We start from the raw sequence: 22,256 nt of genomic DNA on the forward strand, positions 1-22,256 counted from the left end.
ATTTTCAACTATCTGTTCATCTCACTGTCCAGCTATACTATCTGACCCACATATGCATACTAGTGGACAAGCTCTTTAAGATGTACATTCAGGGGCAGCTAGGTGACGCAGTGGATAGAGCACTGGCCTTGGAGTGAGGAGTACCTGGGTTCAGATCTGGCCTCAGACACTTAATAATAATTACCTAGCTGTGTGGCCTTGGGCAAGCCACTAAACTCCATTTGCCTTGCAAAAACCTAAAAAAAAATATGTACATTCAAATGCATGTTGAAACGTTGGCAATAAACATTCTTCAGCCACTTGGTCCTTCCTATGTGAATTGACAGTTCAGACTTCTTGAAGTTACAAAGGTCCTTGAGGAGAGTATGCAATATTCTGGGACCTGATACAATTAACATCATTTCTTATATAAATAGGAGCATCTGGAGAACCTCACCCTACCATGGGAATCCCCCTCAACCTGGACTCAAAAGGATTTTTTCATTTACATGGTAAGTACATTTGGAGAGCATTTATATCTCTGTTTTATACTTCTCCTACTATTTTTTTCAGATAATCATTGTATAGGGCTTTTTAGGTTATCACATCTTCCAGGAACTCCACAGAGGTGAGTACATTTGGTGAGCATTTATGTCCCTGTTTTATACCTCTCCTGTTATTTATTATAAGATTATCATTGGAGAGGGTTATTTATATTGTCACAGCTTCCAGGGACTCTTGAAGTAGGGTCTCAACTTTTCTTTATGCCATATACCCCTTTGACAGTCTGGTGAAGTCTATGTAACTTTTCTATGAATCTTTTGAAAATTAGATGCAATAAGGCACAAATATGTTTTGGAAATTTGAAAGGCAAAGAGAGCTCATTTTCAGTTGTTAGAAACACAAGAATCTTCATAGATTGAGGATTGTTCCCACCAAAGCATAGTATAGAACAAAGAAAGTTTAATACATTTTTTCACATAACAAATCTAATTTTCCTCCCACATAGAAAAATACTTAAAGAATGTTCTCATGTACATCCTAAGTCTTTTTTGTCCAGGCTAAACATCTCTAACTCCTTTAACTGTTCTTCACATGACTCAATATTAAAATCCTTAACCAGCTTAGCTCCTTCCTCAAATGCTGTCCTGCTTACTATGTAAAGGTGATCAGACACTGGTGCAGATATCATCAACTTTGCTAAGATGGAATCATGTATATTGAAAAGATCTGCTTCTAAGAAAGTCCAGTGAGGATAAGAACATGTGAGGACATTCTACATTGTCCAACTACATGGTTGGGAGCAACTTTATTCTATTGGTGGTATAGCCAAAACTCTAGGCATCTTTAAAATGACTTGACTCAGGACCTGAAGGGCATTTTTCCCCCCTATATTCCTGCCTTAAGACAAAGAACTCCTTCATTCACACAATGTGGTTAGGGGGAAGGGCATAAAGGCTTTTCCCTACCTCTATTACTCACCCCCTAACCATATGGTCAATAGAAACAGATATGGGTCCTTTACTTTTTTGCTCATTCCTGCCTGTTCTAGGCGAAGAGAACAGAATCTCTGATAAGTGAGATATGGGGATTCAGGAGAGTAGGAATCCAAGCCAGATGTTTCAACCAGCTCTCAGCAGCACCCTTAAGAGCACAGATCTGGCCCCTGGCCAGTCATTCCACTACCAGATATTGAGGTGAGTTTGATGGGACCATATTATAAAGGAATTATGTGGGAACTGAGCTGGGCTGTGAGCCTAATCTACTTCCTTCCCTAGACACTCTGTTAGTATGAAAAGGACTATGCTTCTGAAGTATTGGGGGAAAATTTGTAATTTTGTTCTTGCTATATTTTTGAAATGAATACCCTTTTGTAAAATCTAATCTGGTTTGAAGTAGCTAAATTGAACCCTAGGGTGTTACTCACTGGACTCTTAAAATGGGGTGGAAGTTTAAATCAATGACAGAGGAAAACTTTTTTAAGGTACCTTATCACATTGTTGACTCAAAAGTTTCTTGCAGTTTTCTAAAGTCCCCAGATCTTTTTCAGATGAGCTTCTAATTATAGTTACATCTCCCCCCAACTTGTCAGCAGAAGTATGGCATAGTGGATGAGTGTAGTACTTTTCTATTCCCTAGCTTGCATTATTTGTGAAGTTGTTTTTGACTGTTTTCACCAATTACCTTTTATCTTCCTAGCTTCCATTTATATTGTAACCTACTGAAAATTTTCTTGATTCCATTTTTGCCATTAAACATCTTGTTTCCTTTGCTTTACCTTGTCTGTCATCTGTATATATGTTGCTGATAAAAATGCTATATTTCACAGCATTAAGGACAGGAAAACCCTTTCCAAATTAATATTAATGACTACACTTTGGGTCTAGTCATTCCAACACTTCTAAATTCACCTCACTATATTGTCTGTCCCACATCTCTTCATTCAGTTTATCCAAATGATATGAGAAACTGCCTCATAATTGCTAAAAATCTGGGTATAGAAATCAAAAGATAGATGTGAGATGATAATAATAATTAATTAATAATAATAAGCATTTAAAGAATCTTAAGGTTAGAATAAGGAGTTTTGTTCAAGTCATCTTATTCTATTTATATCTAATTTAATTCTCCGAAGCCTGGGAAGATATTGTTATTTATTGTCACTATTTTGCAGACAAAGAAACTGAGGCATACAGAGATTAAATGACTTGTTAAGGGTCACACAACTGTCTGAGGCTGAATTTGAACTCAAGGTTCAGTATTCTATTCACTGTGCAAACTATCTGACTCCAGGTGATATTTTGAATTAGAATTGACAGACTTAAAAACTGATTGTACATGGTGGGGTCAGGGATTGAGGAAGAGGAAAGAATTAATTAGGGATGAGTATGAGGTTATAATCCTTTATGACATGGCTTTCAGAACTATAATTTCAAGAAGGTGGTAGGTGATAACATGAAATTGTTCAAAGATGTTGGAAGACTGAGAAGCTATTTGATGGTTATTAAATGTTTACTGGTGATCTCAGAGAGAACAATTTCAATAGCATAGTAGGTCAGTTGAAAGATTGAAATAGGTTAAAAAGTGGGCTAATAGTGTGGAAATGAAATCAAAATGTTTGAAAGTAAAGGTGAGGATGGAGCCAAGAGGGCAGTGTGAAGGCATGATTTCCCTAAAGCTCATTCCCCCCCCAAACTCCAAAAGCCATCAAATTATGATTCTAACCAAACCTTTGAGGGGAAGAACCCACAGAAAGACTGAGTGATATAATTTACCAGTTCAAGACAAGCTAGAAGTTCCGCAGGAAAGGTGTGTTTACTGGGACCTGGGGGTTGGAAAAAAGCCATGACTGCAACTCAGCCCAGGGATCACAGCAAACAGCTTGAAGGTGCAGTGAGAGAACTCTGCTGCACAAGAGAGCAGGAGCACTGGCCTCAGAACAACCCTGTGGTGAGAACCTGCAGTGGGAATGGGGGAAGCCAGCCTGCAGCATACAGGGGGAGATTGCAGAAATCTCTCTGCTCTCCCTGGGGCAGGATTCTTCTGTTTCCCCACACTCAGATACAGGTTGCAGTCTGGGCTTCTATACCAAGATAGGGGCCCCTCCTCACAGCTCCAGGGTAGAGGGGAGCACCTGTGGTCATTTACATATCAAAGTACAGGCAAGAGAGCATAAGACCTTGAAAGAATAAAGGTCCCAGGGGGGGTGTCCCAACCCCCCCCCCCCCCCCCCGCCAAGTGCCTTAAATTAGTCTTATGCTGAGGAAATGAGCAAACAAAAGAAAAAGAAGAATCTGACTGTAGAAAATTACTTTGGTCCCATGGAAGATTCAGAAGATGACAAAAATTGAAGCTTCTGTATCCAAAACCTCTAAGAGAAATAGAAAATGGTATCAGACTATGGATGAGTTAGAAAAGACTCTGAAAAGCAATTAAGAGAGGTAGAGGTAGAGGAAAAATTGGGAGGAGAAATCAGAGTAATGCAGATAAATCATGAAAACCAATTTAGAGCTTGGTGAAAGAAATACAAAAAAAAATACTGAAGAAAATAATTTGTTAAAACCAGTTTAGGCCAAATGAAAAAAAAAGGAAAACAAAAGGCAAATGAGGATAAAAATTCCTTAAAAAAGCAGAATTGGCCAGCTGGAAAAGAAGATAATAAAGCTCTCTGAAGAAAATAATTCCTCAAATATAGAATGGAACTAAAGGAAGCTGATGACTTTACGAAAAATCAGGAAGAAATAAAACTCTTCCAAAAAAGCCAAAAATTAGAAGAAAATGTGTAACAACTCAATGGAAAAAACAACCGACCTCAAAAAGAGATCCAGAAGAAATAATTTAAAAATTATTGGGCTACCTGAAAGTCATGACCAGGAAAAGAAGCTAGACTTCATTTTTCAAGAAATAATACAGCAAAATTGCCCCGAGATCCTAGAAGCAGAGGGTAAAATAAAAATTGAGGGAATTCACCAGTCATCTCCTGAAAGAGATCCCAAAAGAAAAACTTCCAGGTATATAGCCAAATTCCAAAACTCTCAGGTCAATGAGAAAATACTAAAAGTTGCCAGAAACAAGCAATTCAACTACCATGGCTCTATAGTCAGGATTACACAGGATCTGGCAGCATCTACATTAAGGGCTTGTCTATCTTACCCTGGAGAAGAAAGAGATGGGATAAGGGACAATGGGGGTAGTAAGGAAAGGGGAAATAGGTGATAGAAGAGAGGGAAGATTGTAGGAGAAATCAGGAATAAATAAAACTCTTCCAAAAAAAGCCAAAAATTAGAAGAAAATGTGTAACATCTCATTGGAATAAAACAACCAACCTTGAAAACAGATTCAGAAGAAATAATTTAAAAATTATTGGGCTACCTGAAAGTCATGACCAGGATGACAAATACAACAAAATTTTGGACATGGCCAGGATGAAAGGAGAGAGAGAGAGAGAGAGAGAGAGAGAGAGAGAGAGAGAGAGAGAGAGAGAATAGTATAAATGAGGGTGGAGAGTAAGAGAGTGGGGGTAAATACAGCTTATAATAGCAACAGTGGGAGAAATATTGAAGCAACTTCTCCGATGGACTTATGGTAAAGAAGGTAACTCACCCCAGAGACAGAGCCATTGGAATCTGAACACAGACTGAAGTACATTTTTTTCTCTCTCTCATTATTCTTGAGGTTTCTCATCTTCTTGGGGGGCAGTAGGTTTATGTTAATTCTTATAATAAGATTATTGTAATAATATAAAATTTAAAAAATTTTTAAAAAAGAAAGTGAAGGGAAGTAGAGAGTAGGAGAGTTGAAGGATGCTCTGCTTTAGGAGATGAGAAACCTGAGTGTATGATGAGTAGGCAGAGAAGAAGGAGCCAGTGAAGAAGAGAAAATAAAACCATACGAGAGAGATGAACTTATTATTGTTGAAAGGGATAGAAGAGGTTAGGGAAGGAGAAAGACAAAGTCAAGAGCACAGGTGAGAGATACACACATTGGTTGATCTTAGCTAAGTATTTCATTTTCTTTAATACTGGTGCAGGAAAAGTTTCCAGAGGATGTCTCTGATGAATGATTCCAGCTACATTTCAATCCTTACAGTCTTCCTTTCACTAAGAAATTTTTCTTCTCTTTTAAATAAATGCATTTATTTTTCCAACTGCATGCAAAGATATATTTAAAAAATCGTTTTTTATAAGGGGGAAAAACATAAAATGAGTTTTAAAAATTGAAAATAGAATTCTTTTGTCAGCATACAGACTCCATAGTTCCTTCACTGGATGTGGATGGTATTTTCCATCACAAGTCTTTGGAAATATCTTTGATAATTTTACTGCTGAGAAGAGTAAGTCTATCATAGGTGATCATCATGTAGTGTTGCTGTTAATGACAATGTTATGGTTCTGTGTACTTCACTCAGCATCTGTTTATGCAAGTCTTTCCAGGCTTTTCTATAGTTCAGCTGCTCATGATTTCCTTTTCTTTTAAAATTTTTTTCCACATTGCTACAATAGTCATGTTGTAAAAGTAAACATACCCTCCCCCCCACAAAGAAAGAGAAGCTTCAAGAAAAATAAAGTAATAGAGTAAAAAGTGTGCCTCAGTCCTAATTCAGATCTCATCAACTCTGTCTTTGGGATGGATAGCATTTTTTATCATAAGTCCATCAGAGAAATTACTTCAATATTTTTTTCCTACAGTTGCTATAGCTACCTGCATTCTCCTCCATCATATTCATCCCCACTCCCATTTATACTATTATCTCTCTTTTCACCCTGTTCCTCCTCAAAAGTGTGTTGTATCTGACTACCCTCTTCTACAATCTTCCCTCTCTTCTATCCCCTAAACTTCTCCCTCCCCTCACTCTCCCTTTTCTCCCATTCCTATTTTCTTCTAGGGTAAGACAGATTTCTATACCCAATTGAGTCTGTCTGTTATTTCCTCTCTGAGTCACTTCTAATGAGAGTGAAAGTTCACTCCTTCCCCCTCACCTTCTACTACACTGCAAAAGCTTTTTCTTGCTTTTATATGTGAAATACCTTAGCTCATTGTATCTTTCCTTTCCATTTCTACCAATACATTCCTTTCTTGGCCATTAACTCCAACTTTATACTACGTTATATCATTATATTCAGCTCCTTCCTGTGCTTTGTCTATAGATGCTCCTTCTAACTGCCCTAATAAACGAGAAGATTCATATTAGTATTTATCAGCATCATCTTCTCATGAAGGAATACAAGTTGTTCAACATCATTAAGTCCCTCATGATTTCCCTTCCCATCCACCCCCTCTATGCTTCACCTGAGTCCTGTATTTGAAGATCAAACTTTCTGTTTAGCTCTGGTCATTTCAACAGGAAAGTTTGAAAGTCTACTATTTCATTGAAGGTTCTTTTCCCTTTAAAGATGATGTTCAGTTTTGCTGGGTAGATGATTCTTGATTGTAATCCAAGCTCTTTTGCCTTCTAGAATATCATATCCCAAAACCCTATAAGCCCTAAATGTAGACACTGCTAAATCTTGTGTTATTCTGATTCTAGCTTCATGATATTTGAGTTGTTTCTTTCTGGCTACTTGTATTTTTTTCTTTGACTTGGAAGTTCTGGAATTTGCTTATAATAATCCTGGGAGTTTCATTTGGAATCTCTTTCAGGAGGTGATCAGTGGATTTCCTCAATTTCTATTTTATTCTCTGCTTCTAGGATATCAGGGCAGTTTTGATAGATTATTCCTTGAAAAGTGAAGTCTAGGCTCTCTTTCTGGCTATGACTTTCAGGTAACCCAATTATTTTTAAATTATCTCTTCTGGATCTGTTTTTCCATGTCAGTTGTTTTTCCAATGACATATTTCATATTTTATTCTAGTTTTTCATTCCTTTGGTTTTGTTTTCTTGTTTCTTGATTTCTCACGAAGTCATCAGCTTCCCTTAGTTCCATTCTACATTTGAAGGAAATTATTTTCTTCAGAGAGCTTTTGTATCTGACCAATTCCACTTTTTAACACATTCTTCTCCTTATTGACCTTTTGGACAGCTTTTTCTATTTGAACTAAACTGGCTTTTATTTTCTTCAGTATTTTTTGTATTTCCTTCACCAAACTACTGATTTGGTTTTCATGTTTTTCCTTTGTCACTCTCATTCCTCTTTCCAATTTTTCCTCTTCCTCCCTTACTTGACTTTCAAAATATTTTTCTGAGCTTTTCCATAGCCTCAGATCAATCCCTATTTTTCTTGGAGGCTTTAGATACAGAAAATTTGACTTTGTTATCTATTAAGTATGTATTTTGACCCTCCAGAGGGTCTAAGTAATTGTCCATGATCAATTGATTTTAAGGCTTTGGTGAAGCTCTGCTTCCAGGATGGAGAACGTATTTTTCCAAGTTTTTGAAGGTTTTTCATGGATACCCAAGTTTTTCGTGGACACCCCCCCCCCCCAGGGATCTCAATTCCTTCAAGTTCTAATGAGAAGCTCTGACTGCTCTCCTGGTCTATGCTTTGATCTGACCACCACCACCACTACCCACTGCCCTGGAAATATAAGGAGGGCCATTGCTCCACAATGGCAGCCCTGAGATTGGGGCCCAAACTGCAGCCTGGATCTGAGTATGGACAAAGCCATAGAATCCTGCCTCAGAGATAGATAGCAGAGAGACCTCTGCAATCTCCCCCAACCCCCTTATCATCTATGGGCTGAGCACTCTGGAAGCAGCTGCCAGGTGGTTCCCTTCCAGGTGGCTCTGGAGGACTGTTCTTGGTCCCTGGGGGGCCGAGTCTGTGCTGAGGCTTTCACTGGCCTGGGGTCCCTTCTCTCTGGTGTATCAGAGTTTTCCCACTGAGCTTCCAAGCCATCCTGGTCAATCTCTGGACTGAGAGGTCTGGAAACCACTACTGCTTCCACAGGCCTGAGCACCCAGAAGGACCCATGTGTGCCTCATGAGCTGTTTCTGGATCACTGGAGTCAGTCAATTCCCTCTCATATGCTTGGGGTGCACTGTGGCTTTTTCTAACCCTGGTGTAAAAGACCCTTGCCAAGCATCTTCCAAGTTGTCTTAGGCTGGGAAATTGTTTCACTCAATCATTTCACTCAGTGGATCCCACCACTCTAGAATTTTGTAATAGTCATTACTTAAAAGTATTTAGAGTGGTCTGGGGGAGAGTTTGTGGAAATTCCTGCCTCCACTTTGCCATCTTGGCTCCCCTCTACTCATAATTTCTTACAGAACAATAGTGTACCATCACACTCATAAATCACAATTTGTTCAGCCATTGTCCAATTGATGGGCATCCCCTCAATTTCCAATTCTTTGCCACTACAAAAAGAGCTGCTATAAATATATTCGTACAAGTGGGTTTTTTACCTTTTCTTATGATCTCTTAAGGATACAGATCTAGTAGTGGTATTACTAGATGAAAGAATATGCAGTTTTATGGCCCTTTTGACATAGTTACAAATTGCTCTCCAAAATGGTTAGATCGGTTCACAACTACTAACAAATTTCTTTTTACAACTTAAAAATTTGAAATTATTAGTGATGACGACCACAGGCCATGCTAATGACCAGGTAAGGGGAAACAAAAAAGATCATTGGATCCCAGGCCGCTAAGGAACAGTGAGAGTAAATAATTAGAAAACTCTGCCATATAAATAATGAAATTGCTTTTGATGATGGCATAGGATAAAATGATTGGAAAAAAAGTAGATTTAGGTGCTAAAGTCATTGAGAAAAGCAAAAGAGTTTTTGGGAAGTTGATAAAGGTGATGAGGGTATAATTTAGAAGGAAAACCTATTACTTATTGGTGGAAATTTCAGGGAGATAGATATAAGAAAAAATATATTAACCACTAGAATTTCTCCCCAAATAAAACATACTGCATTAATGCAGAGAAAAGTCGAGGTCAAGTCAATAAGTATTTATTAAATACCTCCTATGTGTTAGTTAGACTCTATGGTATGTATAAAACTGATATCTCTCTCTCTTATTGGATAAGATACTCTTTTTAATGCAGCCTAAAAGTGAACTTTTTTTTTGATAGTCACATCACACTGTTGATTCATAATAAGCTTACAGTTAACTAACAATCTCATAGATCAGAAAGTAAGGATTAATTGAATTTAAACTAGTTTTTTTAAGAAAACCCAGTCCTTTTTAAAGGTGTATAAAAAGGTATAAAATTAAGAAATTTTTAAAAACTGTCAACAGCTGTGACTTAGTACACCAGAGTTTAAGGAATTGTGTCTATGAAATGATTTCACCCACATGCTAGAATGTGACATGGAAGAGGTTTTGTGTTCCCAGAGGTTATGTCAGGGGAACAAAATCTTTGGCAGTTCTTACCTCTTGGGAAAGCTTCAGAGCATGAGTCTGGTAATATACTGTACAAGAGACAGTGTGGTATCATGAATGAAGTCTTACAATCAGGAAACATGGACTCAAGTCCTGGCTTTGACACATACTAATTGTGTGACCACTGTCAAAAGCCAGAAAACCTCTCAGGGTTCCAGTAAACTTTAAAAAACTCAAAATTAAAGATGAATAGTTGGGGAGTTTATTTATTGGGAAGTACCTACACCAATGAAGTCATAGGCCTGACCCACTCCCCTACTTCCCTCCAAAAATAATCCAATTACAATGTATGCTGGCTTTTTTTTCTTTTTTATCACTTCCTTCTTTTCTTTTTTCTTCTTTCTTTCCTTCCTTTTTCCTTCCCTCCTCTTTCTTTCCCTCCCTATCTTATCCAAGACAGCTAGCTAGATGAGAGATTATCGTTCTATTAACAGAATTACAAAACACAAAGCAAAAACAAAAACATGGAAACAAATCATAATTGCAAATTCAGTTCAAAGATGCTAAGAATAAAAATTATATATTTCAGAGCAGGGAGCCAAACAAAAGAATGAGTACCAACCAGGATAATCACCTTGAAATCTAATCAGGAAAAGGATTTGGGGATAAAATCAGTGTAATCATCCTCTCAGGATGCTATAGCATTAAGTAGGGCAAATGAGGGACCAGGTTAGGTTTCAAAAGGATAGAATACATGGGAAAAGAGGCATAACTATTTCAGCAAGGCACTTGTTAGTATCTAAGAGGAATATTGTTATTAGGGTTGATCACTTCTGGACATAAAGGATATTACTACTTTGGAGAGGGAATTCAATGTAGGGCAACACAGATGACTCTTGAGTATATCCATTTTTATGAGGAAAGGTTAGGGGACCCATAGTCCCTATGGGAAGCAACAAATACTTTTATGTTATTTATTTATAAATATGCTAAAATCATTTGCGGTATCATTATGTAAGTAGGGGATAATTCATGCACCTTAGTAAACAAGAAATACCAAACAAAAAGCTCTTATCTTTGAGAGTTTTTAAGTTAAAAAAAAGGAAGATGAAAGACAATTCAAAGTGAATTTAAAAAATTAATTTTGAAGTCAGACTATCTTCAAGGAGAACTTATGAATCACATTAAAAAAGAAAAAAAAGCTTCACCAGAGGGGGAAAGGCAAAGAATAGCAGAGATTCTAAAGCCAAAGATGTAACAATAGTTTTTTTTTTTTTATTTTGTTCCCCAAAGACATATCTGTGCACACTTGAAAAGACAGTGCCTTCTATTGGAAGCAAACAAAAAACCCTTTCTCTTTAATAATTAATCTTAAAATCACAGAATATTAGAAATAAAAGTAACATTAAAGACCACCTCATAAAACCTGTATTTGATAAGGGCATCCCTTAGATCATGGCTTACCCCAAGCTGGTTGTGAGAAAAGTATTCTGTAAACCTTAATGTGTTACATAAATGTGATTTTTATTATGAAGATAATAATGAAATTTAACAAAAATATACAAATATCACAAAATAATTTCTACACATAGAGAATCAATTTTTTTTGCAAGGCAATGGGGTTAAGTGACTTGCCCAAGATCACACAGTTAGGTAATTATTAAGTGCTTGAGGCCAGATTTAAACTCGGGTCCTCTTGATATCCAGGGCCAGTGCTCTATATCCACTTTATCACCCAGCTGCTCTGAGAATAAAATTTTTAATAATAATCCCTAAAATACTTATTATAGGCTTTTAAAAATCAAAATATTCACTTGGAAATTAATGAAACATTAAACCATAAACTTAAACTCATTCCATACTGATTTTGTAGTAATGTCCTGGTCACATTTCGTCTCTCTGAATAAATCCTGCTGGTTAAATCAAAACCTAGGTATTTCCCATGAGAATTTTCCTTACATTCAAAGAAAAAGTTGAAAATGTGGTAGAATTCATTATCATGCACTTGAGGGGACCAACATGCATCTCATAAAATATAAGAACATGTGCAATATGAGGAAATATAATTTGTTTGGTTTTGTTTTCATGTAAAGAGGATAGAGTTGGTTTACACATATCTTTGTTGGCTGAAACTATTATGAAGTCCAGTGGCTAAACAACTTCTGAACTAAAAGTCATGGTATAAAAAGACAGGAGGCAAAACAGATATCCAACTTTTATAGCCTTGGTGGGGAATGAATAACACCATGATGACCTAATGTCATTTGTTAAGCAAGAATCATAGAGAATATCTTAGAATCATCGAATATCAGAGTTCAGAGACTATCTAGTCAAATCTATAGGTAAACATGAATCACCTCTACACCATACTGAACAAGTGGTCTATAGCTTTTGTTGAGCACCTTCAATGACTAGGAAATCACTATATCTCCAGGCAACTTATTCTACTTCTGGTTCATTCTAATTGTTATAAATATGGGAATAGGCCTATGAGATTCATCCTATGGAGTTCCAGAATGTGTCTGTCTTTTGGAAACTTCCAAGGATTCTGGGGTCATATGTGGTTCAGTGATGAGGCTGACACTTTGAGATCCATTCATCAATAAACATTTAAGGGTCTACTTTGACAGACAATGTGCTGAAGATACAAAAAAAGGCAAAAAACAGTCCCTGCCCTCAAGGAGTAATAAGGGAGAACAGTTTGCAAATAAATATATACAAAGCAAGCATATTCAGGATAAATAGGAAATAAGTTATAGAGGAAAGATTTGATAGAGGTTGGGGAAAACTTCTGGTAAGATTTCATTTGATATTTAAGGGAAGACAGTGGGTAGAGATAAGAAGAGCCTTTCAATCATGGGGAACAGGCAGAGAAAATGCCCAGAATCAAAAGATGGAGTGTTTTGTTCATGGAACAGCCAGGGGGCCAGTGTCCCTGGATGAAAGAGAATGCATTAGGGAATAAGCAGAGTGGAAATGTAAGAGATTAGGTAATGAAGAGTTTAGGATACCAAACAGTATTTTGAATCTGATCTTGGAGGCAATGCGGGAGGTCACCGGGGTTTAATAGGGTGACATAGTCTGACCTACACTTTAGGAAAATCATTTTTAGTGGCTAAATAAAGGCTGGTTCAAGTAGGGAGATATTTGAAACAGGCAGAGACTTCAGCAGGCTATTACAATAGTCAGGTCTAAAGGAATGAGAACCTGAACCTTAGTGATGGCTATCAGAAGAAGGAAGAGGCATATTAGAAAGATATTATAAAACTTAAACTGACAGACTTTGGCAAGAGATTGCATATAGGTAGGTGAGAGTGAGGAATTCAGAATGACTCCTATTGTGAGCCTAACAGTATTGAGGAAGGTAGGAAAAAGAAAATTTTAAGGGGAAAGATAATGAGCTCTCTTTTGGACATATTGAGTCTAAGATATCTGTTGGATATCCACTTCTAGATATCTGAAAGGCAGTTGGAGATGTGAGAATGGAGGTCAATGAAGAGTGTGGGGCAGGATAAATGGATTTAAATCATAAGCACAGAGGGGTAATTAAATCCAAGGTGATGAAGCAATCTCCCCATTAGCCACTGGGAAGGAAGAAGCTGAGTCAATAGATTTCCCTCTTCCTTCTGTTCCCCAGGGCATCTTGGGACTCTGAAACTTCTCATGAGATATGAGGGAGGGCTGGTGCTCTTTCCTTCTCTGTCTAAGCTGTATGACGTCTGCCCCATTATGACAGCCAGAGCAGGGGTTAGCTGGACAGCCTTAATTTCAGCTTCTGGAGGATGCTTCTGTTTTGGGCTCTCTGTCTGATCATAGGTGACTGAGGAACGATCCTAATTTGGAAGTGCAGGATTGCAGACATCCTCATAAGATTAAGAGGTCAGGACATCCTGAAAAAACTGTAATTGAATTATACAAATTGTATAGATTTTCCATTAATATTAAACTCAAATAGTTTATTGAAATTCAATTTAATCCTAATTTTCTGATTTGAGGTTTTAGTTAACTTAATAAGAGTCAACAGTGTCATATGGTTGCCAAGAAAGCTAGTTCAATTATATGTTGCATTAAAGGAACTATTTGGTCTAGAACTTGTCCTACATCCACAGCAATGATCTTGAAAGAAAGGACAGCCAACATCATCAGAATAAGTACAAGCCTTAACTTGGCTTGCCAGAAAACATGGACTTGGAGGAAACTCTTTACGCAAAAAAAAAAAAAAAAAATCACATGTAAGTGTACAATCAAGTTCACTGTTCCCTTTGGCCTCCCACCTACAGATTCCAGCCTATGTAACCTCCTAGTCCACTGCTTTTGATGAGTTATGCATTGTGGTTGTAAAATCACCTAATCCATGCTACATCTTAGATCTTCCTTGTACTGAAATGATGTTTTCTCTCTGTTTAATTTGTGGCCCATGTCTAAAGCCAGGTGGGATCATAAAGAACATAATCTATAATTCACAGAAAGCTGTCATTCTGATCTAATCATGCTGTCTATAGTGCCTTTACTCTGAAGACTTTTTATTTTGCCTCTTAACTTAAGGTCCTCAAATAGCAGGGATTCAATGAGGTGCTGCTAAATACAAAATTGATACAGTAAATGTATGATCAGATTACTTCCAATACCAATTCTCCAGACCTATCAATGATTTCCATCTATACTGATTTACGTAACAATAAAATGTGTAACAGGTAAAATTTAGTCTTGCTGATTGTTTTAACTTCAAAGACTAGATTTTTTTTCCTCTAAAACTTTTCCTTATATTCATATAAATTATAGGAATTAAGATTTTCATGGTAGATTTTTTAAATGGTTCACTTAACACAATTTAACTGGGTTTATTCTCCCAATCCATAAACATAGTGGCAGCTAAGGTACCCAAAGACTGATGTTAATTTGTCTCCTCAGAGTTCTGGTGGGGGGGGTCTCTTCTAAAGTCATTGGTTCAAGCTCCCATTCTAGTATATTCCCCCTATTACCAATCCTCTGGCAAAAAAAAATAAAAGATTTTAACCAGTATCTTTACATAAAAATTCAGGGTTTTTTTTTTTGTCTGAAAGGAAGCCAATGGGGTAAGTGACTTGGCCAAGATCACACAGCTAGATAAGTATTAAGTGTCTGAGGCCACATTTGAACTCAAGTCCTCTTGACTACAGCACTGGTACTCTATCCACTGTGCCACCTAGCTGCCCCAATCAGGTGTTTTTCAATGTAGTCTTGGAGACAAGTACATTTTACCAGTTCACACATATATCTTGTCAGATGTTTTTCTTTAAGTAGTTTTCATAGGTAGTGAAAAAAATGGCATTTCTATAATACCAGTCCAAAGGGAATCATTACCCAGCTTAAAAGAGTGAGCAACTGATTATTTACTATACCTTGCCTCTGTTTACCTTTCATTTACTCTATATCTTGGATGTACTATTTATATGTCTTCCATATATTTATGTCTTCCATATATATATATATATATATACATATATATATATATATATGTATGTATATAGTGGTTCCCCTATTTGAATGCAATGTTCTACAGAGCAGGGACACTTTTAGTTTTTTCTTTATATTCTTTATTTGCACTTAACGCAGTGCTTGAAACATAGTGATCACTTAATAAATGCTTTTTGATTGGTTGGTTGATAGTCTGCTTTCATGGCAAAAAAAGATAAAGAAAGCATTATATTTAATGCATTTGTGCAGAGCAAATGACTTCCTATCCCTCCTTTTTGGGGGGGGGTCACAGAATCAAGTACATGATCCTGTTAAATCTTGATAGTGAGCTCTGAATTTTTGAAATTTTAGACCACTATGTAAGAATAACTCCCTAGGAGTAAAGCAGCAACATTACCTCACATTTACAATGCTCTGGGATTTTGCAAAAAGATTTCTCCACACTATCTCAATAATGATAGGTAATATAAGTATTATCTTCATTTAAAATAATGAGGAAAGTTGGTTTCAGAGAGGTTAAGTAACTTGCCTAAGGTTGAATGGCTAGTGTCAAAGGTGGGAATCCAACTGTGGTCTTCTGTCTCCAAATCCAATGTTCTTTACTCTGTATCATGCTGTTTCACCTTTGCCTTTATTCATGCAAAGAATAAAGTGAGTTCTATCTTAGATCTCATTTTAGTGAGCTATATTAGGGCTAAACAACTTCAAATACACTTTCCTTCATCCAGTTCAGGAAAAAGGCCTGGATGCACATGAAAGCTGCCCAGCAATCCTTCTCCAGCTTTCTTTCCACTGAACTCCAGGGGGAAATGTAGTTTTTTTTTATTTAAGAAAAATTCTACTCTGACTTGCAATGTATCAACCAAAGTAAATTCTGTAAGATTATCCAATTGCTTCAATAATATTTATCCATTGTAATGGCAAGTGAAAGTACAGAAAATCCACCTTTATAAATCAATTGGTATCATTTGCTTATTAGGGTATATCTGGCCTTATAGTGGTTTATAATCATGGATGGCTTTTAGAGATGTTTGGGTAAGACTCTTAGCCTCCCCTGGAATCAGAATTCTACATCCTAAACACCCTTTCTTTGTTTGTGAGGTCTCAATGGCAGAAAAAATGAGAGGTGGTATCATTTGACATCTTCTGAAAAACTGCATTCTTTTGTTACAAAATTAGAGAGAAATAGTGAGATTGTGAACTTCCCTACAAGTATTCTCTTCACTCTAAATTCTTCACCTCGATTGCTCTTCTCCCACCATTCCAGTCTCTTTTAAAACATCCTGCTTGAAGCCCTTCCTAATTAAGTGGAAGAAAGGTGATAGTTTCTCTGTGACTTGTACCTGACTTAAAATGCAACTATCAAAACGTCTCTCTTCATGCTCCACTTTGTAAAATGGAGCCTTTGTTACATTGTTCATAAACAATTTAGCCCGTCAATTGATGTGCTTTTTAAAAAAGAATGAATTTTTTTCTTGGTAAAACCGTCCACCTATTTTGTTCTAGGTTGTATGTTTGTGGAAGCCAAGAATCATTTTGCTATTTATAACATAATCAGCTTTCAATTTTATACTGATAAAGTAGGTAGACTATAACAAAAAATACTTTACATTTGCATAATAGTTCAATGTTTTTAAAGCACTCTAAGGTCTATAATTTTATTTGATCCTCACAGCATGCTTTTTAGATTGCATAAATTAATTAGTTGATACAATGGATAAAGCACTGGTCTGGAGTCAGATAGACTTGAATTCAAATGTTGCTTCAGACACTTATTAGCTGTCTGACCCTAGGAAAGTCATTTAAGCTCTTTTAACCTCAATTTCCTCATCTGCAAAATGGTTACTGTGAAGATCAAATTAGATTTTTGTATTGGACTTAGCACAATTGTAGCCTGACACATCTTAGGTACTTAAGATTTATTTCCTTTCTTTCCTGCTAACCACAAAGCACTATAGACTTAATACTATTGTTCTTCCTCAGATTTCATGTAACCCTTTCTTTTTAAATTCTCTAATGCAAGTAATAGATATTATCTAAAAAATTGTACCTCCCCTAGATCACATCACTGTACTCTGTCCATACTAGGTACTTATTAAATATTTGTTTTATTATGACCATCATTTTGTGATGAAAAAACTGAAGCTTAGAGAGTTGGGTAACTTGCCCAAGGTCACCCAGCTACTTTAGTACCTGCCATTATTTATGGCAGAGCCAAAATCAGAAGGCAGGAATGGTGATATCCCCAGGAAGACAATGAAGAGATGTGAGACGTGATTACAGTGTAGTTAGAGAGATTTGGAACCAGATCCAATGATCCGATCATGAATGGTTCAGTGCCACTTTGAAGGGAAGTCACAGGGGCAATGCAACAAGTTGTGTCTTTGACACTGGGTATTTTATTCAGCTTTTTTATTGCTGAAATTCATCAAGTTGAGCATGTCAGATAGACAGTTGGGAGGGGGGAGTATCCTTAATTTTCTCTGACTTCTGTTTCTTTGTTAACTAAAAAAAATTTTTAGACCTTGCAGTCTGCTGCAACTTCTCTATAATTTTCTTTAAATAATTTAGAGACTGATAGTTGCTCAGGATGGACAGACATGGAAGAGCTTGTCATATCGATCATTGGAGGAACCACTCAAATAAATTAAATCAGAGCCCCGTTTGAGTATCAATCACCAGTCAGAGGTTGGGGAGCCTTTTTTCTGTGAAGGGCCATTTGTATATTTATAACATCATTTGAGAGCTATATTTGGTCAAACATTTAATTAATTTGTCCTTTAATGCTGTTGGATTATTCAATTTTGAGTGCCCTGCCTTCAGCTGTCTCAATAACAACTGACCAACACACTTGAGGGTCAGAGGCTCCCACTCCTGATCCTAAATAAATAGAACAATCATCAAATTTTCATATGACACAAAGACAGACAGTATAGCTAACAGGTTAGATGATGGATTTTGTACTCAAAAGATTTCAATGGGCAACAGAACATTGAGCCAAATCTAATAAAATTAAATCAAGTGGAAGTGAATATAAACTACATCCAGAGTAAAAGTTCAGTTCTGGTATTGAATTTAAGGAAGGAAGATGATAAACTGGTGAACAATCAGAAGATGAGAGTGGTGAAGGACCTTGAGGTCATACCATGCAAGAATGCACTAAAAATACTGGAGATATATAGCCTGAAGAAGAGAAGTCACTGTGGATATCTGTGAAGGTCTGACATATAGGAGGATTGCTCTTGTGTTTGGTCCCAGAGGGTAGAATTTAGAATTATGGGTAGATTATTCAGAGTTGATGATTTTGGCTAGATATAAAGAAAAGCTCCTAGCAATTGGAGCTATGCCAAAGTGGAAAGCATTTTGGTGTAAAGTTCTTGAGCAAAGGCAGGTTAACTCACTTGTTGGGGATGTTATAGGAGAGAATTCTCATTGGACTTATTACCTTATGAGTGCCCTGTTTTCTAATTCCCAGTCCAATTTTTTCCCCCACTTTATCACACTAACATAGCATAATGATTAACTCACTTTTCCTGTCTTCATGTGTAATTCTGAAGGAACCCCACTCACTGTTCTTTGGGTTGGTTTTCCCCTCCATAGCTGTTATTCTTGTTATTCACAGTTGCTTCACCTCCTTGGGAGTTATGGTATTAATTTAGGAAGAATTATGCTAGAGAGTTATAGGGAGAAAGGTGATAATATTCCCCACCAGTTATGCATAGGAAAGCCAGCGTCTGAAGCAGTTCAAGTCACTCATATGGACAAGTTGTAGTTGAAATATTTAAGAGTTGAACAGGTTTTTTTTTACTGCTACTTCTAGGAACCAGGGATTTCAACCCTCTGTTCTTGTGTAAAACCATGCTTAGAGGTGGTTTAGAATGGACTAGAAGTAACAAACATATACTTCAGTTTGCAGAACATTAAAATGCACAAATAGAAAACACGGTGTTCCTCTCCTTTGCAGAGAGTTTCATCATTTATTTCCAAGTGTAAACCAAAGTATTGATTTTTATTTTTAAAATTGCTTCTCTTCAGATATCTCAACATGAGAATTAAGATCATCCACAGGTTGAACTACCAAATTTAAACCCCGGGGACCTGGAAATACAGCTTCCTCCTATGAGTTTATTTTTGCCTCTAGAATTTCTTTCTTCAAAAAGGAAGCTTAGCGGAACCCCACCTGGTAAAAAGATTTGTTTTACATACACATAACGTTTTTTCTTTTGGTGAGGCAATCAGTGTTAAAGCGACTTGCCAAGGATCACTCAAAGTTGTACTCATCTTCCTGATTCTAGAACTGATGCTCTATCTACTGCCCTTACCTAACTTTTCTAAATAGACGGGATCTTAAGACTGTTTTGTTGTTTTTTGGGGGGGTGGGGGGAGACAAGATTCACATTTTAGTTGTTTTCAAAGCTTCGGCTATTTTGTGTTTTCCACTATTCCTACTGATGTTTCTATTAATGAAGGATCTCCAGGACAGTTTCAAGAATGATAAGAATGCATAGGAAACACTTGGACATGTTTGCAATAGGTAGTGACTATATATATATATATACATATATCATATATATATATATATATATATGTATATATATTCTCTATACATGTATGTGTAGAGATAGTGTTGGTTGTGGATACACATGCCGGATGCTTTCTCATGCCCCACGTCTCGGGTGTGCTCAAGCCGCCAGGGATCCTGGAGTCCAGGAAAGCTGATGCCGCTCTAGAACTTCTTTTGGAGTTGTTTTTCCCCTCAAAGCTTCCCTTCTTGGGGCGCTCCGGAGAGAAGCGTCGGCTGCGGGCACTCCCGGCGGGCACGCGGGCCGGGCCGTGCCGGGCCAGCAGCAGGCGCTGCGGCCACCCGCGGTGCATGGCGCCGCTCCGAGCGCGCAGCCAGGCCGGTGCCCCCGGCCCCGCGCCCTGCTCCCGAAACCGCAGCGCCGGAGCGGAGCGGGGCGGGGCGCGGGGCCGGAGCGGAGCGGGGCGCGGGGCCGGAGCGGAGCGGGGCGGGGCGCGGGGCCGGAGCGGAGCGGGGCGCAGGGCCGGAGCGGAGCGCGGAGCGGGGCCGGAGCGGAGCGGGGCGGGGCGCGGCGGGGCGCGGGGCCGGAGCGGAGCGGGGCGCGGGGCCGGAGCGGAGCGGGGCGCGGCGGGGCGCGGGGCCGGAGCGGAGCGGAGCGGGGCGCGGCGGGGCGCGGGGCCGGAGCGGAGCGGGGCCGGAGCGGAGCGGGGCGCGGGGCCGGAGCGGGGCGCGCCGGAGCGGAGCGGGGCCGGAGCGGAGCGGGGCCGGAGCGGAGCGGGGCCGGAGCGGAGCGGGGCCGGAGCGGAGCGGGGCCCGGCGAGGCGCGGGGCCGGAGCGGAGCGGGGCGCGGGGCCGCTCCGGCCGAGGCTCCTCCTCCCCGCCCGCCGCACCTTTGCAGTTTCCGAACCATTAAAGCAAACTGCCCGCGCCGGACAAGTGGCGGCAGCATGCAAGGTCTAGTTGGCGTTCCGTTCAGCACGGAGGCGAGGCCGGGGGGTTAAGAGCCGCCCTCCCCCGCCGGCCGGGCTTCAAGTCCCGTCAGCGTGGGGGCAGCAGTGCCGCGGGCGTTCCCAGGAGGGTGCCAGGCGGGGCTGCGCGCTGGGTAACCAAAAGGGAGGAGGTGCCCGCATCGCCTGCCAGGAAGGGGCTCGCCGCCCTGCCTCCTCCTCGGCGCCCCCCTCCACCGACTGCGGGGCTCCGCAGCGAGTCCGCGCGCGGGCCCCCGCCCGGTGCCGGGGCGTCTGAGAAGGGCGCCCGCGGTGGCCCTCGCCCCCTCCGCGGGGCGCTGCTCGCCCGGCGGGGGGGGGGGCCGTGCCCACGCGCAGCGGGAGCCCCGCAGGGCCCACGGCACAGACGCGCGCGCCGCCTCACCTGGGCTCGGGAGAGCGGGGCGCGGGGGCGGCGGCGCGGGGGCGCGCAGGCGCTCAGGGCCCCGGGGCCGCCGCGCGCTTCAGTCCGGAGCCGAGGCAGAGTTGGCCGGAGCGGCCGGAGCGGCCGGAGCGAGCGGCCCCGCGCAGCCGGGCTGCGAGGTGAGGAGGCGGCGCCCCGCGGTGGGGAGGCGGCGCCCCAGCCCTGCGCCCCCTCCGGCCGGAGTGCGCTCCCACTTGTCGAGGGGGCTGCTGCGGGGCGCGGGCCGCCGGCGGCGGGGGGCGCTCCCCGAAGTTTGCGGTGTCCCCCGCGCCGCGGTGGGCCAGGGTGCGGGGACCGGCGGGGCGCTCCATCCCGGGGGGCCGGCGGGGCGCTCCATCCCGGGGGGCCGGCGGGGCGCTCCATCCCGGGGGGCCGGCGGGGCGCTCCATCCCGGGGGGCCGGCGGGGCACAGCCAGGCTGCCCGACCCCGGGGCGGAGGCGGCGAGGGCGCGCCGGCACGGCCGAGGGGGCGGCGGGAAAGGCGCCGGCCCGCGCCCCAAAGTTGCCGGGGGGACCGCGGAGCGCCTGGCGTGCACGCGCGTGGTAGTTTGGGGCGCTCCTGTGGCGTCCTCGGCGGCTCTGATGTTGGGCTACAAGTTTCACGGGCGCGCGGACAGAAGGTGGGGGGACGGGGACCCCCGGCAGCGCGTGTCGCGGCCCTCACCGGCGGCTGCAGGGCTCCCGGCTTCCACTTAAGCTTCCTGCCAAGTCCGAATGCTTTCTCTTTTTGTATCTTAAGTGGTCTAAGTTTGCAAAAAAACTTCAATATTTTAAAATCATGTTTGTCATTCAAAATGTCCTTACTTTGCCTGGATTTTCTCTAGCATATAGAGTAGCCTTGTGTATGTTTTTGTGTTTTTTTGTGTGTGTGTTTAAAAAAAAGACAAAAATAACAGGTTTCTTCCAAATAGGTCATCGTCTTTACATTTGCCTGGCACATTTTTGTCCTCCGAGCTTTTTAAGGTGTGAGCTTTTAGATTAGCGCAGCTCCCTATTCTGCATTTCCACTACCAGGCCTCTTCCTTCCTTTTATGGGTAAAAAAAGCTTTGGAAAGGTAAAATGCATTTTTTCCTAACAAAAAAGGTATTTATATTAAAAATCAGTTTTTAATAAT

General features: G+C 40.6%; 1 protein-coding gene and 1 pseudogene across 3 annotated transcripts in view; one reads left to right on the forward strand and one right to left on the reverse strand.

The window, feature by feature from the left end:
* Positions 1-20,084, reverse strand: part of LOC141506198 (occludin pseudogene) — a 67,452-nt pseudogene extending 47,368 nt beyond the window's left edge.
* Positions 20,085-21,211: 1,127 nt separating this feature from the next.
* Positions 21,212-22,256, forward strand: part of ZNF385B (zinc finger protein 385B) — a 483,339-nt gene continuing 482,294 nt past the window's right edge. For all 3 annotated transcript variants that reach the window (XM_074215577.1, XM_074215578.1, XM_074215579.1), the window contains exon 1: positions 21,212-21,260. The gene's annotated coding sequence lies outside the window, so the exon portion shown is untranslated. The remainder of the gene's footprint in view (positions 21,261-22,256) is intronic.

This window comes from Macrotis lagotis, chromosome 1, assembly GCF_037893015.1.
Source record: "Macrotis lagotis isolate mMagLag1 chromosome 1, bilby.v1.9.chrom.fasta, whole genome shotgun sequence".
NCBI classification, from domain to species: domain Eukaryota; kingdom Metazoa; phylum Chordata; class Mammalia; order Peramelemorphia; family Peramelidae; genus Macrotis; species Macrotis lagotis.